The following is a 16,604-nucleotide window of genomic DNA, read 5'->3' as shown; positions in this document are numbered from 1 at the left end:
AGGTAAATAATGTACTTACATTCAGTAATATTGCTCTGATTTGTCATCCTGAGGTTCCCAGAGATAAAATGTAGCATAGTTTTGTTTGATAAAATCAATTTGTACATTCAAATGTAGGAACTGGGGTCTACAGTTTGACCCCACTGCTGTCTCTTGCTCCACACCCACCCCGCCCGGCCATCTATATGTGTGAAAGTTAGTGTATAAGCTAATGATCCATCATGTATGACATTCCTGGGAGTGTGTAAACTCGAATTTTTTATTAACATAGCATTTTTGTATGTTCTCAATAGTTATGTACTTGAAAATGTATCAATTGACCAATTCGGAATATTTGGGCAAACTCCTGGCAGACTTGATACAAAATATTGTGCAGTAATGTAATTCTTCACTGGATCAGTCTGAAATGTTGCACACACGCTGCTGCCATCTGGTGGCCAAACTATATATGACACTAGACTCCAATCTGAAAGTATAGCCTTTCTCTTGCACTTCAAAGATGATGGAACAAAACAAAAAAAATATGCATGTTTTTCTTGTTTGTATTATCTTTTACCAGATCTAGTGTGCTATATTTTTCTACATTAATTTCACATTTCCACAAACTTCTAAGTGTTTCCTTTCAAATGGTATTAAGAATATGCATATCCTTGCTTCAGGGCCTGAGCTACAGGCAGTTAGATTTGGGTATGTCATTTTAGGTGAAAATTAAAAAATGGGTACGATCCTTAGGTTAGGTTTTAAGCCACATCTCTTCCTATTAGGTTATGAATCTTGCCCCTGAAAAAAACACCTATTGATAAGAGGCTATTTAGAAGCAAACTACAATTTTAGTTTTTGGTCAATTAAGTTTGGTTTCCCAACTAAATAATATTTCATTTCTTAGAATGATAGACATTTTACAAAGGAAAAGCTAGTTACAGAACATTAGGTTTTAAACTAGAGTACGCTACACTATTTTGTTAAATACATTTCTTACAAAGACTACTGCCTGCACAAACTATAACTTTAAACTATAGAGATTTCCCAGAAAATAAAAAATATATACTGTACATACACTGTATATATTATATATATAAAACAATTCTGCCGTCCTTTATATTTCATTTTCAAGGAGATAAGTCGTTTTCCACTGTTATGAGTTATCATCATTCTCAGAAGCCCAACTTTGCTCCTTTGTCACATCAAAGACTTGTCACATCAAAGGATTCAGGAACAGTATGCTAGTGACATTTGAGAGCTTCTCCACAGCTAAACTGCAGTGCCAAGGTGAATTAGGGGAGACTAGTGTCAACATAAGACCAACACAATGTCTAAACTTCAGTAACTGATATCCTTTGCAGAACGACATTTACACAACGTTAAGAAATGGTCAATCACAAGTGACCTATTCTATAAATACATAATGAAATTCAACCAACAATTTTGGGAGGCTTGATATCCAATGTGACCAGGTCGCCATTCAATCTTCCAATACTGCATTCTATAAGAGAACAGAGGTCTTAATCTAGAATTAAATATTATTGTCAGGAATAACTTCATAATTTACATAGTTACATTTATTATATCATCCTTTTTATGTTCAACAATGCTCACAATAGCTTTACTAAATGTATAAGTATTAAAACAATATAACTGATCTCTGTGAAACCCCAGAAATATCAGTGGCATGTTTAGTATCGATATGTGTTAATGACAGACAAAAGATACCAGATCAGTGGTAAAAATACATAACCAAACAGTACAAACAGAGCAAGCCATTACTGACTGGACACGTATCGCTCTATATAAGATGCCTTGCAGAACTCCTCCAAGGGCTGATAGGGAACCAGTCAAGGTGAGTTCTCATAATATGTGAGTCATACACATATAGCCTTGGAAAGAGCCAACAGCTCAATCAGTGATGTTAGGTATTTGTATAGGTACTTTCTAGTGGAATTTTATTGTGTCTCTTTCTGCTTTTTCAGTGTCTCACACTTATCATGCATGTTTGACCTGTTGCATACTTAGAAATGTGCCTGTTGTAGACAGACAGGGTGTCTGAGGTTTGCTCTCACAAGGTCGGTTCATCAGGAGTGGAAATATTGTCTGAATGCCCAGACTGTGGTTGCCAGGTGTTCTCCTCCTCTGCAGCCGGTCTCTGGGTATCTTTCTGTAACCCATAGCGATAGTAAAAATATGCTGAGGAGGAAATACCTCGTCAGAGATTCTGACTAAACTCCACATTAAGTCCTGTTTGTCTGTAATCTCTGGAGTGAATAAACATACATTCACTTAAGCTTGACTTTGTGGTCCTTAGTGGTCATTTCCACAACAATCTGGCATCACGACAAGGATCTGTGATTCTGTCTGAGGAAGGCATCGGTGAGAGTCTGCGAAGGAGACACCGGTGGCACTCTTCGTGGGAAAGTGAAGGAAATTCCTGCCAGACCAAAGACGACTAGGACCCACCCTGACTAGACCACCACTGGAGACTACCAGGGGGGAAACACCACATTCACGAATCTGAACAGGACAACCCAATGAATTTCAGTAAGTCATTTAAATGAATTTGTAGCGAAAATAAAAGTAGTGACAAGGATCCTAAATCCCAGAAAGAGGAATTGGTGGGGCTAGTGAGAGCCCCATTGGCAGTACTGTTTATATGCATAAGATAAATGTCTATGTAGCCTGAGAGCTACAAGTAGTGAAAATAGCAACAGGATAAATGTCTATGTTTAAAAAAATAAAAAAAATAAATGAACCTTTATTTAACTAGGCAAGTCAGTTAAGAACAAACTCTTATTTACAATGACGGCCTACCAAAAGGCAAAAGGCCTCCTGTGGGGACGGGGGCTAGGATTCAAATGTTTAAATTAAATAAAAATATAGGACAAAACATACATCACGACAAGAGAGACACCACAACACTACATAAAGAGAGACCTAAGACAACAGCATAGAATGGCAGCAACACAACATGACAACAACATAATAGCAACTGTCACAGGTCAGGTTTTCTCCCTTGAGTGTACTACCTGAGGTTGCCACTGGAGAGCGCCCCTGGGTTACTTCTAGTATCCAGGTGACCCTGATTGGGCTTATTGGGAAACTGTGGCGGTTTCTAACCCTCCACTTCCTACCAGCTCATCGTCTTCCTCCCCTCGGGAGCCTCAACTCCCAGCACCGGAGCGCTGTGAGGGGCATCCTGTCGTAGGTTCAAAATCAAATCAAATCAAGTTTATTTTATATAGCCCTTCGTACATCAGCTAATATCTCGAAGTGCTGTACAGAAACCCAGCCTAAAACCCCAAACAGCAAGCAATGCAGGTGTAGAAGCACGGTGGCTAGGAAAAACTCCCTAGAAAGGCCAAAACCTAGGAAGAAACCTAGAGAGGAACCAGGCTATGAGGGGTGGCCAGTCCTCTTCTGGCTGTGCCGGGTGGAGATTATAACAGAACATGGCCAAGATGTTCAAAATGTTCATAAGTGACAAGCATGGTCAAATAATAATCAGGAATAAATGTCAGTTGGCTTTTCATAGCCGATCATTGGTTCCTGCTCCAATGTTCGGTGGTCTTCGAGCTGCAGGCATCAACATTTCCCACTGAGCATTCCAGAGTGGCATATGTCATCTTCTTGCTCTCAGGACAGGCTCTGGCTTCGGCCACGGCCATCTGGGAGCAGCAATCAATTTGATTCAATTGGCAAAGCTTCACCCAGGAGATGAGGAGGGGTTTTGATCACCCCATCAGTGGCAGGAACGTTGTTTGCGATTGCGATTTGGCAAGGCAGCCGGAGCATAGCTGATTAAGCCATTGATTTCCGGACGCTCGCCGCTGAGAGCGGTTGGGATATAGAGGCACTTCATTCAGTCTTTCTGAATGGACTCAGCGAGATTCTCAAGGACGAACTGGCTTCCTGGGACAACCCTGACACTCTGGAGGAGCTTATCACTCTGGCCATCAATTCGGCTATGGTTCTCCTTCATATCCTTCAAAGGAGCCGATGCAATTGGGAGGTGCCAGACTTTCCACTCTGGAGAGTCAGATACAGTTTCCTGCGGCCGATACAGTACGCACCTTGCTTCCGGCCAACCTGCGGTGGGACAATGGACAGTTGGACATTCCTGCTTTCATAGACTCTGGGGCTACCGGCGGTTTTCTGGATCGCACATTAGCTCGCCAACAGAGGCTGCCACTCACTAAGCTGGACACTCCGTTGTCAGTCACTGTGCTGGATGGTCAACCCCTAGGGTCTGGGAAGGTGAAGCAACTCACCATGCCTATTCAACTACGAGTTCTGGATGACCATGTGGAGCTTATCCAGTTACATCTGGTGGACTCTCCTGAGCTTCCCCTGGTTCTTGGACATCTGTGGCTTTCCACCCATAATCCTCAAATTGACTGGCCTTCAGGAAGAGTTCTGGGATGGAATCCTTCATGTCAGTTCACCTGCCAGCAACTCTCTCCACACCTTTCCAGTCCTGCTCATCTGGAGACTTCCAATCCTCCTGTTCCTCTGGCTGGGAATGACATGCCTGACCTTACCCGCGTACCTCAGGATTACTGGGATTTGGGTCAGATCTTACGCAAATAAAGGGCCAGCAAACTACCTCCTCACAGGCACTACGATTGTGCCATCGACCTCCTGTCTGGTACCACTCCTCTGAGAGGAGGGCTGTATTCTCTCTCAGGTCCAGAGACTGCAGCCATGAACAGTTATATTGAGGAGGTGCTGGCGGCTGATTTTATTTGTCCGTCCACTTCACCTGCAGGAGCGGGGGTTTTCTTTGTTGGGAAGAAGGATGGGGGATTACGTCCCTGTATCGATTACTGGGATTTAAATAACATTACCAACAAGAACCATTACCCCTTCCTCTTCTGTCATCAGCGTTTGAGAGACTCCAGGGAGCTACGGTTTTCTCTAAATTGGAGTTACGGATGCGCACAATCTGGTGCGCATCTGACAGGGAGATGAGTGGAAGACAGCGTTCAACACTCCTTGTGGACATTATGAGTACCGGCTCATGCCGTTTTGACTTACTAATGCTCCAGCTGTTTTCCAGGCCCTGGTTAATGATGTGATGCACAACCTTCACCAGTTCGTGTTTGTGTACCTGGATGACATCCTTAACTTCTCGTCCAAAATGTCCAGGACCATTTTCCTGTCCTGCAAAGCATTCCAAATGTAACACGTACTTTTGAGTGTCAGGGAAAGTAAAAAGTACATTATTTTCTTTAGGTATGTAGTGAAGTAAAAGTAGTCAAAAATATAAATAGTTAGGGCCTCCCGGGTGGCGCAATGGTCTAGGGCACTGCATCGCAGCGCTAGCTGTGCCACCAGAGACTCTGGGTTTGCGCCCAGGCTCTGTCGCAGCCGACGCACAATTGGCCTAGCGTAGTCCGGGTTAGGGAGGGTTTGGCCGGTAGGGATATCCTTGTCTCATCGCGACTCCTGTGGCGGGCCGGGTGCGGTGCGCGCTAACCAAGGTAGCCAGGTGCACGGTGTTTCCTCTGACACATTGGTGCAGCTGGCTTCCGGGTTGGAGGCGCGCTGTGTTAAGAAGCAGTGCGGCTTGGTTGGGTTGTGTTTTGGAGGACGCATGGCTTTCGACCTTTGTCTCTCCCGAGCCCGTACGGGAGTTGTAGCGATGAGACAAGATAGTAATTACTAACAATTGGATACCACAAAATTGGGGAGAAAAGGGGGTAAAAAAAAATATATAAATAGTTAAGTAAAGTACAGATACCCCAAAAAACTACTTAAGTAGTACTTTAAAGTATTTTTACGTAAGTACTTTACACCACTGCCTGTTGCACACAACAAGCAGAAGGGGATTTATCGCTGATTTAAGATAAAATTGTCAACCCTGTTACGATCAACCCTGTCACTTTATTCAGCACTTAATAGGCACTTACTGTAGTATTTTTTTAATTTAGCATCTTGAGATGGGAAAACTTGTTTTTATGAAGATGAACATGTGCTCTTTATGACAGAATGTTAAAAGTTGGTGAAATCCAACGTTTTTTATGACCAAGTTACACATCTCACAAGGCACCGAATTGGTGGAACGACCCACCTAATTAGCACTTACCAGTTTTGCTGTGCGTGATGAATTCAGTCTAGCATGTTTCTGCACTTAAAGGTTGCTTTTGATTATGCTGATGATTATGATGGTAATGATGGTAATGATGATGATGATGGTGATGATGATGATGAGGGCGATGACGATGATGACGATGGTGATGATGATGATGATTATGATGGTGATGATGATTATGATGGTGATGATGATGATGATGATGATTGTCATGATGATTATTATGATGATGATGATTATGATGGTGATGATGATGATGATTATGATGGTGATGATGGTGATGGTGATGATGACGATGGTGATGATGAGGGTGATGATGACGATGATTATGATGGTGATGATGATGATTGTCATGATGATGCTGATTGTGATGATGATGATGGTGATGATGATGATTATGATGGTGATGATTACGATGATGATGGTGATGATCGCCATGATGATGATTATGATGATTATAATGATTATGATGATGGTGGTGATGATGATTGTCATGATGATTATTATGATGATGATGATGGTGATGATGATGATTGTGATGATGGTGATTATGATCGTGATGATGCTGATTGTCATGATGATGCTAATTGTCATGATGATTATTATGATGATGATTATTATGATGATGATGATGGTGATGATGATGATTGTGATGATGATGATTATGATGGTGATGATGATATTGATGATTATGATGGTGATGATGGTGATGGGGATGATGATGATGATGCTGATGGTGATGATGAGGGTGATGATGACGATGATTATGACGGTGATGACGATGATGATTATGATGATGATGGTGATGATGATGATTGTCATGATAATGATGAGTGTGATGATGATGATGATGATTATGATGATGATGATGATTATGATGGTGATGATTACGATAATGATGGTGATGATGATGATGATTATGATGGTGATGATGGTGATGGTGATGATGATGATGATGATGATGATGGTGATGATGATTGTCATGGTGATTATTATGATGATGATGATGGTGATGATGATGATTGTCATGATGATGATTATGATGGTGATGATGATATATTTACGATATATTTACGATATTTATGATATATTTACGTTTATTTCCCCATCCCAGAGTAAGGTGCCATCATGAGCACTGACGCAGAGATTGTGGTCTTTGGCCCAACGACCATTTGCCTCTGAGGCCCAGGCTGCTCCCTTTGATGCCAAAACAGCTTTCTTTGTGGTTGAGCCCAAAGAAATGCACCTCAAAGGAATTTACCATTCATCATGGAATTATTTAAAAAACACTATTCACATGTATGACGGATGCATATTTTGCATATATTTACACATAAAATGACACTTCAAATCAAAACGACACAAGTTATAAAAAAAAAAACTCTGTAAAAGTCTGACTATAAGACCTAAGAACCTGTGTGTGGAATAATGGGAATGTACATCCTTTGAAGACTGAGAAAAATGAATTGGCGGCCTGGGAACATGTCATTTTGAGAAAATGGCTGATAAAGATAGGCTAATGCAATTAAAATTGACTTTCCATAAATATGACCATTTATGTCACATTAATTAAACTTCTATTCATATATCACTTCTAAACGGACAAATAAACATTACATTTACATTTTACAAATACATTAGCACGTTTAATACATTTGTTTCAAACAATAGAGCATATGCTTTGAATACTGGTCTGTTAGGCAAATATGCAGTTTTGGGCAAATTCGCATATCACTTTGCTCAATTTGTTACATACAAGGATTTTGTATGGCTGTTGAAATGTGTAGAACATTATTCAGCTATGCCTGCCCCATATGTAAGGTACCCTTTGAGATGTTGCTGTTGACGCTTTACTTTCTTGACTGTGTCATGGGACCTGCGCCTACGCTTGGCAAACTCCATTGAAGCAGCATCAGGTCTCACAACTCCTCTCTGATTGCTCCAGTGTCACCAAAGTTCTGTCAAGCCACAATTTGTTCATCACATTTGTTATAGCAGTGGCTCCCTCTTTGAACGTGGCTACTGCCATACTGGCTGCTCCGTCAATGCGGCTTTTGGGGCATCGCGACCATATTACAGAATTCAGACATTCATTTGCATTCTGGGTTCCTCCGTGCTACATTCTTTTGAGGACGTTATAATTTGGCATCCTGTGATATACAGGTACCATTTTCTGTGCAACCTCTCTATTAAAAATGTATGGCCTCCAAGGTTTTTGTGACAGGGTGGATCTTCACCATTTTCTATGGCTCGCTGGTACCAGCACCAATGCACACACCTATCCCGTAGTTGGAAGTGAATCCTCTCTTGTGCCAAGTGCCATCGAAGGATACATTAATGTCTATGATGGCATCATCATCCTCCTTCAGCAACTCTGCTATGTCTGGGTCTATATCTGCGTATGCTCTTCTAATGATCTTTGCAGCGCTCTCCATTGACTGCAGCCCTCTCTGAATCTCTGCAACTAAAGTGGGGGGAAACGTACTTATTATGTCTGTCGACATTACAGACATAACTGCAGGACTAAATATCAGCATGCTACACTATGTAAATATTAGCATTACAGCATGTATTTACTTTATGTAAAGCTCATTTCTCACTAATCGCAGGTAGTGATCGCAGGTCACTAATCGCCTACACTAACTAATCGCAGGTCACTAATCGCCTACACTAATTGTAGGCCTATGTGACAGTCTCATTGTATAGTTATGGTTTCCTATCACTCTGTTTTGTTAACTTTGAATACATTTCATGGAGCAAGGAAATAAATATTATTTATACACAGCAAGTCACCTGACAATAATGGGCTACTCTCCCTTTTTATTTACCGGTCATTCTCCTGTCATGTCTCTGATATGAGCTGAGAAGCAAGGCAGGAATCCCTAGGATTTTGCTTATTTTCTTTAGGGCTGCATAACCAAGTCCAAGTTCGTGGGCTAGAAGTACCATCCTCACATTTTTATCAAATGCCACATCTCCCCTGGAGCACTCCTGCAGCCTGGAGGAAGTGTAAACACTCCGCCTAAATGCATTACGATCACCTTCACTGTCTGCACATTCTATCATGACAGAATCACTGGTTGGTGAAGTCTATGTTGATTTTCAGTCCATTGTTTAGACACTTAGGGCAAATCAAATCATATACAAGTTCGTTTATTTGAGATGTGGAATAAAAGCCACTGTTGGCTGGCTGCTGTCTGGTTGATCGCTGCTAGCTGTCATCTTCATCTCAACTCATTTGTGTCTCAACGCGCTGCTGCGGGCTAGCTTCTTTTCCTCCTCTACCTGTACTGCCACTGCTTCGATCGGCGGATCAGGCACCATTTTTCTTTCATTCAGCTGCTTTTCTTGCATCGCCTATTTTTATTCACATACTGTAGGTATATTCTTCAAGAGCTCCAGAGCGCTCAGGACCTTAGACTAGGGCGAAGGTTCACCTTCCAACAGAACAACAACCCTAAGCACAAAGCCAAGACAATGCAGGAGTGGCTTCAGGACAAGTCTCTGAATGTCCTTGAGTGTCCCAGCCAGAGCCCGGACTTGAACGCGATCGAACATCTCTGGAGAGACCTGAAAGTAGCTGTGCAGCGATGCTCCCCATCTAACCTGACAGAGCTTGAGAGAATCTGCAGAGAAGGATGGGAGAAACACCCCCAATACAGGTGTGCCGAGCTTGTAGCATAATACCCAAGAAGACTCGAGGCTGTAATCGCTGCCAAAGGTGCTTCAACAAAGTACTGAGTAAAGTGTCTGAATACTTATGTAAATGTACTGTTTTTTTAATGTGTAGATTGATGAGGGAAAAAAACGATTTAATCAATTTTAGAATAAGGCTGTAAGGTAACAAAATGTGGAAAACGTTAAGGGGTCTGAATACTTTCCCAATGCAACGTTAAAACCCATGCTAATACAACAACAGATTACTGTACTGTAATTGTGTAATAAGCCTGAAACTGGTTTCCACTTGCCTTTCCTTTTTCAGGCCATGAGAACCAGTCAATCCTGATCACCTAAATCCAAACCAATGATGGTAAAATTATGGTAAAATGATGTTTAAAATACACGTTTAGCTAGCTGAACATTGTTCAGTGATGCAGTTGAGTATGCTCTAAGTGAGATTGAATTGAATAAAGATGAACAAAGAGAATCATCTGTGTCTACTCCAGTTGAGAATCTGGTGCAGGAAAGACTGTTAACACCAAACGTGTCATCCAGTAATTCGAGACAATCTCAGTGTCTGGAGGGACGAAGGAACAAGCAACAGCTAATGCTTCTGGGAAAATAAAGGTCAGAAATATTACTATAGCCTTACAGATCCCGTATGAAGGGGTTGTATGCATCAACACTAACATATTTGATGACAGGGCTCGCTGGAGGATCAAATCATTGCAGCTACCCCCCTACTGGAGACTTATGGTAATGCCAAGATGGTGAGAAAAGACCATTCCTCTTGTTTTGTAAGTGTAAAATCTACACTTTTGCATTTGTAAACTTTCTTCTGATAGGTTTTTGGGGGTAATATACTGATGGATATCTAATTCACTTTTGAGGGTAAGTTCATCAGAATCCATTTTGGAACAAGTGGAAAGTTGGCCTCTGCTGATATTGAAACACGTAAGTGCCTTCTGGTCAGTGTATCTTTATCCAGTTGTGATTGACACATGTAAAAGACTCCTGCTCATACAAACACATATGCTACAGATCTGCTGGAGAAGTCTAGAGTGACATTCCAGCTAGTTGATCATTAGAAAACCCTTTTGCAATTATGTTAGCACAGCTGAAATCTATTGTTCTGATTAAAGAAGCAATAAAACTGGCCTTCTTTAGACTAGTTGAGTATCTGGAGCATCAGCATTTGTGGGTTCGATTACAGGCTCAAAATGGCCAGAAACAAAGAAATTTCTTCTGAAACTCGTCAGTCTATTCTTGTTCTGAGAAATGAAGGCTATTCCATGTGAGAAATTGCCAAGAAACTGAGGATCTTGTACAATACTGTATACTACTCCCTTCAGAAAACAGCGCGAACTGGATCTAACCAGAATAGAAAAAGGAGTGGGAGGCCCCAGTGCACAACTGAGCAAGAGGACAAGTACATTAGTGTCTAGTTTGAGAAACAGACGCCTCAAAAGTCCTCAACTGGCAGCTTCATTAAATAGTACCCACAAAACACCATTTTCAATGTCAACAGTGAAGAGGCGACTCCGGGATGCTGGCCTTCTAGGCAGAGTTCCTCTGTCCAGTGTCTGTGTTCTTTTGTCCATCTTTATCTTATTGGCCAGTCTGAGATATGGCTTTTTCTTTGCAACTCTAATCAGCACAACAGTTTTCAGCAGTTCTAACATAATTGCAGAAGGGGTTTCTAATGATCAATTAGCCTTTTAAAATGATAAACTTTGATTAGCTAACACAACGTGCCATTGGAACACAGGAGTGATGGTTGCTGATAGTGGGCCTCTGTACGCCTATGTAGATATTCTCTTAAAAATCAGCCATTTCCAGCTACAATGATAATTTACAACAAAAGCTACCCCTCAGTCCTGAGCTACCCCTCAGTCCTGAGCTGCCCCTCAGTCCTGAGCTGCCCTTCAGTCCTGAGCTGCCCCTCAGTCCGGAGCTGCCCCTCAGTCCGGAGCTGCCCCTCAGTCCGGAGCTGCCCCTCAGTCCAGAGGCGCTCCTCAGTCCAGTGGGGCCCCTTCCCAGGCCAAGGTCGGCGGCGAGGGTCGCCACTCAAAGGACGTCACTGAAGCGGACAAAGACAACGGTGGAGTGGGGTCCACGTCCAGCGCCAGAGTTGGGTGGGTAATTGGGTGGGTTGGGTGGGTAATCTATGTTTTCTATTTCTGTGTTGGTTTTCTGTGTTTGGCCTGATATGGTTCTCAATCAGAGGCAGCTGTCAATCGTTGTCCCTGATTGGGAACCATATTTAGGTAGCCTGTTTTCTGTTGGGTTTTGTGGGTGGTTGTTTTCAGTCTTTGTGTGTCTGCACCAGATAGAACTGTTTCGGTTTTCACTTTGTTGTTTTTGTATTTTGAGTTGTTCACTTTCATTAAATAAGATGAACAATTACCACGCTGCGCATTGGTCCTCTGATCCTTCAAACTTCTCCTCCTCAGACGAGGAGGAAGACGACAGCCGTTACAGAGAGAGCCAAAAGAAAGCTTGAGGGAGATCTTAAACAGGCCCAGGAATACATAATGGATCTGGAAAACGACCACCAGCAGTCAGACGAAATGCATAGTAAGTATGATTCAGTTGGTTTCTGATTAACATGAGAAATTCAACAACAACAAAAAAACTAAACATCTGATTTTAATTTATACAAACGGACTTTGTCAGTTCTTCAGTAAGATTGAGGATGAACAAGCACCTGGGGTTCAGCTTCAGAAAAAGATCAAGGAACTTCAGTTGATCTTTTGATTGATTATTTTAAATAGAATTCTACTCAAACGAAACACTGGATAAACCTCATGTGTTACTGTGTATTTCAGGCTCGTATTGAGGAGCTGGAGGAAGAGATTGAGGCTGAACGTGCTACTCGGGCCAAGGTTGAGAAGCAGAGGTCTGATCTCTCCAGGGAACTTGAGGAGATCAGTGAGAGGCTTGAAGAAGCTGTAGGTACAACATCTGTCCAGATTGAGATGAGCAAGAAGCATGAGGCTGAGTTCCAGAAGCTGCGTTGTGATCTTGAAGAGTCCACCCTGCAGCATGAGGCCACCGCTGCTGCTCTACGAAGGAAGCAGGCCGACACTGTGGCAAAACTGGGAAAACAAATAGACAACTTTCAGCGTGTCAAGCAGAAGCTGGATCAGAAAAAGAGTGAATACAAAATGGCAATTGATGACTTAGGCCTACAGGGCCTCCCGAGTGGCGCAGTGGTCTAAGGCACTGATCAGTGTTAGAGGCGTCACTACAGATCCGGGTTTGATCCCGGGCTGTGTCGCAGTTGGCCACAACCGGGAGACCCATGAGGCGGCGCACAGTTAGCCCAGCATCATCCAGGTTAGGGGAGGGTTTGGCCAGCCGGGATGTCCTTGTCCCATTGCACTCTAGCGACTCTTTGTGGCGGCCGGGCGCAAACATGCTTGCTTCGGTCACCAGCTGTACAGTGTTTTCATCCAACACATTGGTGCGGCTGGCTTCCAGGTTAAGCAAGCAGTGTGTCAAGAAGCAGTGTGTCAAGAAGCAGTGCGGCTTGGCGGGGTGTGGAAGATCACATGATTGATGTAGAAAGAGCTAACGCTTTGGCTGCCCAGCTCGACAAGACGCAAATTAACTTTGGCAAGATAACATGAATGAAAAGATAGCGAGAAAATATGAATGAAATACATCTATTCAGTCGCTCATTTATTCATTAACTTGTTTGACGCTCCCAGGCTCTGGCAGAGTGGAAGCAGAAGTTCGAGGAGGGCCAGGTAGAGCTAGAAGGTTCTGGGAAAGAGGCACGCTCTCTTAGCACTGAGCTGTTCAAGTTGAAGAACTCCTATGAAGAATGTTTGGACCAACTGGAAACAATGAAGAGGGAGAATAAGAACCTACAGCGTATGTAGATTTCCATTCAGCGAAATTACCTAAATGAACTCACCAAAACGTAAAACATTGTGAACCATCAACGTACAGCATGTTAAGAAACACAGCGGTGCTAACGCCTGGGGTGCTATAGCCTGGCACTCTTGTTTTGGTTTACAAAATGAACCTTGTGCCTTCGTTGATATTTCAATGTCTCCCAACACAGGAGATCTCTGATTTGAGTGAACAAATTGGTGAGACTGGGAAGACTTCATGAGCTTGAAAAGAGAAAGAAGACTGTGGAGGCTGTCAAGTAAGAAATCCAGACTGCCTTGGAGGAAGCAGAGGTAACAGTCCAGTAAAAAGCATGAGCTGATGCACATCCAAGTTGGTAGAGGTGCTGACTAAATGGAATTGTAAACTGTGTAAAAATAAAAAATAAAGTTGACACTCTATACAGTATATGCTCCCAACAAATGAACGGGTATACCTAAGCAGAGCTAATGCTATAAAAAGTACTTTGATATACTGTAATGCGCATGACATTCCTTGTTATATTATTATTTTCAACAGACTTTGTAGTCTTTGATATGGCATGCTACTTCAGCAATGAATCAACAAAGTCCTTACAGGCTTCACTGGAGCACGAGGAGTCCAAGATTCTCCATGCTCAGCTAGAGCTAACCCAGGTAAATAAGTGAAGTTGACAGGAAGCTGTCAGAGAAGGATGAGGAGACAGAGCAGATCAAGAGGAACAGCCAGAGGATGATGGACTCCATGCAGAGCACTCTGGACTCTGAGATCAGGAGCAGGAATGATGCCATGAGAGTCAAGAAGAAGATGGAGGGAGACCTCAATGAGATGGAGATTCAGCTGAGCCATGCCAACCGCCAGGCTGCTGAAAGCCAAAAACAGCTGAGGAACGTCCAGGGAGCGTTCAAGGTACACTTTAGTTTATCATGGCGTAGGAATAACCTGATGATGGCTGAGATTGAAGAACTGAGGGCTGTACTGGAGCAGACAGAGAGAGGCCGCTTAGTGGTCGAGCAGGAGCTGGTTGATGCCAATGAGCGTGTGGGACTGCTGCTCTCCCAGGTAAAGTCCACAAAATGCCCAATTGAAAATGTGCTTCCCATGTATTAATTTTAACATAAGCACGTTATCATAACTTGTTTTGAATACAAGCCTCATCAACACTAAAAAGAAGCTGGAGACTGACTTTCCTCAAGTCAAAGGTGAAATGGAAGACACTGTCCAGGAAGCAAGAAATGCAGAGGAAAAGGCCAAGAAGGCTATTACTAATGTGAGTCTACATACATTAAATAACTATAAGTAGACTATGATAGCCGTCTTGGCCATTAATGTCTCATTCTTTGTCAGCACAATCAAGTTTTGTACAATACTATACTGTCTTGTTTTAGTTCCTTTTCCCAAACATGTTTGTGTAAAAATGCCATTTCCATTTGGAGCCAAACATTGCCAGTGCTATAATTATGTGCACATTAAGGACAATACTTTCATTTTGCAATAATCCAGCCTGCCATGAATGCAGGGGAGCTGAAGAAGGAGCAGGACACCAGCTCTCACCTGGAGAGGATGAAGAAGAACCTGGAGGTCACAGTGAAGGACCTGCAGCACCGTCTGGATGAGGCTGAGAATCTGGCCATGAAGGGCGGAAAGAAACAACTCCAGAAACTGGAGTCTAGGGTAAACTCCTTAACTATGTATCGTTCATTAATTTGAAAGAAAGTCGACTCCATAATTGAAAAGGCAACACTTTAGTTATAATTTAGTATTACCATCACAACAAAACACAGTAGTCTTATATTTCAGGTCCGTGAGCTGGAAGGTGAAGTTGATGCTGAACAGAGACATGGGGCTGATGCTATCAAAGGTATCTGCAAATATGAGGGAAGAGTCAAGGAGCTCACATACCAGGTTAAGATTTTTCTTAGTAATTATAATAATAGTCTATTTATGAAGCTACACATGATATAATGCGTACAGTATATTATTTTATAACCCACAGACTGAAGAGGTTCCAGGATCTGGTTGACACGCTGAGGAAGCCGTAAGTACAATACTTGCTTGACTTGACATCTTGCTTTATTGAGATGGTTTATTTATGTAGTGTTACAAGGTGCAGGAACTTTGGTATTAGTGTATTAGCCTTTGTTTTAGCTTTATCACAGAAGGGACCATCACTGCAAGTAGTTTCAGTATATATCAGGGATGTTTCTGCCATTGAAATCCTTGGGCCGCATAGTTTTTCTTTTCGGACCACCGAAAAATGTAAGTTTAAAATACATTTTCATGATGGAAAATGCTTTCAGTATGACCTTAAATGACTAAAACCAAATAGTATTTAGAAAAGATAATGGACCTATGTATTATTTGAAAATATAATATTTGAGAACTAACAATCGCCTAAATAAAAGCTAGACAGTCAGGGAAAATAGAAAATTCACAAAATATTGAATTTAGCAGTATTGCTTGTGTTATTATGTTTGAGCAAAGGAACACAGTATTAGCCATGGCAAAATTCACAGAATTTAAGGAAATTGGTTTTAAAACTGCAACATTTTCTCTCAGCTCCATAGCAAAATGTTTAGAATTGCAGGAAAATGGCTTAAACATACAAACATCTCTCTACACCACTGCTTAGCTGCTTTTAGCAATGCTAGTATTTACACACTAGCATCGTGGGAATTAGCTTGCAATTTTTTTTTATTGTCCGCTGGAAGTTAAATAAAATTACATTTCCACTTACTGTTGATTGTCTGTAGCGTTGGAGGGGGGAATGTGAAGAAAAAATAACATTAATGGAATGTATAATTAAACAGAATTTCTAAGGGTGGGTCTGTTGTAGACCTATGCAGTATACCTTAGCGAGGTCAGTTCCTCTCTACCTCATGTCAAAATAAGTCCCCCACAAGTTCTTGCTTTTTTGTGCAGGTATGGAGCACGTGCAGGACTTATTTTGACATGAGGTAAGCGGAGAGGAAGTGTGTCTACA

General features: G+C 42.1%; 1 pseudogene; it reads left to right on the top strand.

The window, feature by feature from the left end:
* The first annotated feature begins 3,987 nt into the window (after positions 1–3,987).
* Positions 3,988–15,644, top strand: LOC120021473 (annotated as a pseudogene).
* Positions 15,645–16,604: the final 960 nt, after the last annotated feature.

Source organism: Salvelinus namaycush, chromosome 2, assembly GCF_016432855.1.
Source record: "Salvelinus namaycush isolate Seneca chromosome 2, SaNama_1.0, whole genome shotgun sequence".
Classification (NCBI taxonomy): Eukaryota; Metazoa; Chordata; class Actinopteri; order Salmoniformes; family Salmonidae; genus Salvelinus; species Salvelinus namaycush.
This window is presented reverse-complemented; position numbering and strand designations above follow the sequence as displayed.